Source organism: Crinia signifera, chromosome 3 (genome assembly GCF_055691185.1).
Source record: "Crinia signifera chromosome 3, ASM5569118v1, whole genome shotgun sequence".
Lineage (NCBI taxonomy): Eukaryota > Metazoa > Chordata > Amphibia > Anura > Myobatrachidae > Crinia > Crinia signifera.
Genome location: NC_139219.1, coordinates 13117314 through 13120667, shown reverse-complemented (window position 1 = coordinate 13120667; position 3354 = coordinate 13117314).

Genomic DNA, 3354 nt, shown 5'->3' with positions numbered 1-3354 from the left:
CCCTATATACCTAATACTTATTATTATGCTATTATTAGGCTATTATTATTATTATTATGCTATTAATATGCTATTATTGTATACCTAATGTCATGGGGTGCCTCAGGACACTTGCAGGGGTGCCTTGGGTTGGTGGACCACGATCAAATCATATTATTTATGGTCAATGTAACAGGCAAAACCAGTGCTGGTGGCTGCCAATCATAATATATGTGGAGGTACTTGTGTATTATCACGGCTCCCACGATTTCCATCTTATGGGATCTTATACAATTTAAAATTGTATACCATTGTATATGGCATACGATGAGATGAGATTTTAAATTGTATAAGCACACTAATGGGTGCTTACAATGTTAAATGCACCCCCACGCCACCCCCACTGTCAACGCTAACCCGAAGCGTGGCGAGCGCAGCGAGCCCGCGAGGGGCGGCGGTACGCGTCCTCCGACCTTTTCATACCCCCACTATCCATGTCGGCGTGGAGTTGATTTTATATAGTGTGGCGAGCCCGAAGCGTGGCGAGCGCAGCGAGCCCCGCGAGGGGACGCGTAATACTTTACATGTATTACGCGTCCCCTCGCGGGGCTCGCTGCGCTCGCCACGCTTCGGGCTCGGTGGCTCGCTGCGCTCGCCACACTAGATAAAGTCAACTCCACACCGACAGGGATAGTGGGGGTATGAAAAGGTCGGAGGACGCGTACCGTTGCCCCTCGCGGGCACGCTGCGCTCGCCACGCTTCGGGTTGGCGTTGATAGTGGGGGTGGCGTGGGGGTGCATTTAACATTGTAAGCACCCATTAGGGTGCTTATACAATTAAAAATCTTATAGGGGGGCCAAGTGACCTTGAAAGCACCCATTAGTGTGCTTATACAATTTAAAATCTCATCTCATCTCATTGTATGCCATATACAATGGTATACAATTTTAAATTGTATAAGATCGGGTCCCATCGCAGCACATCTCATCGCATACCATATTAAGCCTTATGGTATGCAATGAGATGGGATGAGATGGGAGCCGTGATAATACACAAGTACCTATGTGGACAAACAGAAGCAAATCCTGTCCTTCACCAGATAACTGTGACATATAAACACAATGCATTTCATTTAATTATTTTTTTCTGAATTTCTCGATAAGAAGCATTTGTCCTAGGGGTGCCTTGAAAATATTTTGATGCTCTAGGGCGCCGTGATTCAAAAAAGTTGGGGAACCACTGGGCTAGAAGCATTGAACATTAAAGATTATATAAAAGCTCATACCCTCCAACTGTACCGATTTAGCCAGTACCGTACCGTTTTTTAAAGGTCTGTACCGGCTAAAAATAAATGTACCGATCGTACCAATTCTGTATATACTGATGATTCCGAGGTTCACATGGCAGCCGCTCCACCGGTCTGCGGTGGCTGCGCTGGTCGGATTGGGCCCAGCAGGGGTGTAAAGAGGTAATACTGTCCAGCAGTGAAGCACCCATTCCCTCCTCCCGCAGGGCTGTCGCTGTCTAGGACGCCCGCCTCACCAATCTCCCGCCCGCAGCCTGCCACCCCGCACAGGCACAACACTCCCTCTCGGCCGCACACAGGCCGGTGTCCCTATCACTCGGTGGCGGCAGCAGCGTGCATGATACCAGTGCTGTCAGGAACCGCATCAACAACAGCCAAGGCAACCGGCAGCGTCCGGGGAGGTTGTGTAGGGTGAGGCAGGCATGATATAGCCGGACACCAGGGGCTGTGCAATGCAGTGAAGCAGAGCCGTGTCTGTGGCGGGATTCGGAGCGGCCGGCCGCAGCGCAGCAGAGTCACACTCAATTGAGCTTAAACTGGGTACACTTAAGTTATTTATACATTTAAAATAAATGTATGCCCATCAGTCTCTTAATAGGGTCACAGTAAGCTATGTAACACTGCTGCCCCAGGTGCTTGATCCCACATCTACAGTATGTAAATTAACTGTAAATATGGGAAAATGTAATTTGTTAATATGTCCAAAGCCCAGTACACATCCGGAAAGGGTGCGTGACCACGCCCCTTTTGTCTTTGGTCACAGACGGCCCTTCAGATTGTAGGGTATGAAAGCTTTCCCCACTCTATTTATTGTACTAATCTGCAGCAGCCGCACTTATTTCCACGTCAGAAAGGGGGATCTAGCATTATACAGCATGGCCAAGATGGACTATAATAGAATTCAGGTGGAATGAAGGTGTAGATCTGTACATTATGAATGGGAACGTCTGTCTGGTATCGATCGACTCTGGAACCACTGACTGAATCGGTTGAGATGTGGGTTTCATCATTGTGTAGGTGATTTAAGGATCGTCACAGGAGGTTGTGGGCAGGACTCTGCATTGAGGGTTCCCCGCCCCTGCTTTCGGCTAGCAGATGAGCACCGGATACAGCAGCTAGTATAAGTTACAATAACAGAAAACAGGCTCATTGCTCTAGACCAGGGGTTCTCAAACTCGGTCCTCAGGACCCCACACAGTTTACATTTTCCAGGTCACCTGGCAGGTGCACAGGTGCATTCATTACTCATTGACACATTTTAAAAGAGCCACAAGTGGAGCTAATTATTTCACTCGTGATTGCATACCTCCCAACAGTCCCGATTTTAGCGGGACAGTCCCGATTATCAGGGCCTGTCCCGCTGTCCCACCCGCGGGCGGCAGTGTCCCGCGGTGTAGGGGGGCTGTTGGGAGTCCCCCCTGTCAGCTGCTAAACAGCGGGGAATAAACGCTGTGCGCATGCGCACAGCGTCTATTCCCGCAGCCAGGGGGCATGGCTAGAGGCTCACAGAGCCTCTGGGTCATGCCCCCATAGCGGCAAAATGGGAGCGTGGCCTCGCGGGGAGCCGCGAGTATAGGCCACGCCCCAAATTAGGCCACGCCCCACTAAAATTTCAACGCACCTCCGGCGCGCAGTAGCAGCGTCCCGCCTGCTAAACTACCGAAGTTGGGAGGTATGTGATTGTATGAGGAGACCTGCAAAACATGTACTGTGTGGGGCCCTGAGCACCGAGAACCTGTATTATAGATTCACCCTATACTTTGAAGGTTCCATATAAGGTCATATAATCAACCCATTTTCTATGTCTTGTTCTTTGTGGGTATAAATATAGAGAAGGTGCTAAATGAGAAGTAAAATCTGATTGGTTGCTATGGGAAACATCTCCACTCCTAAGAACCTGTTCTTTAGTAAATATACACCATAGTCCCAAATAAACTTCCACCACTCTCAGATTGCTACAGCAAGTGACCACAATCACCATGACAACAGCAGCAGCAGCATCGCCGGTCCCTGCGTCTCCATAGCAACCATGCTGAACCTGCACGTGCTCTCGCGTCCCCTCCTCCCG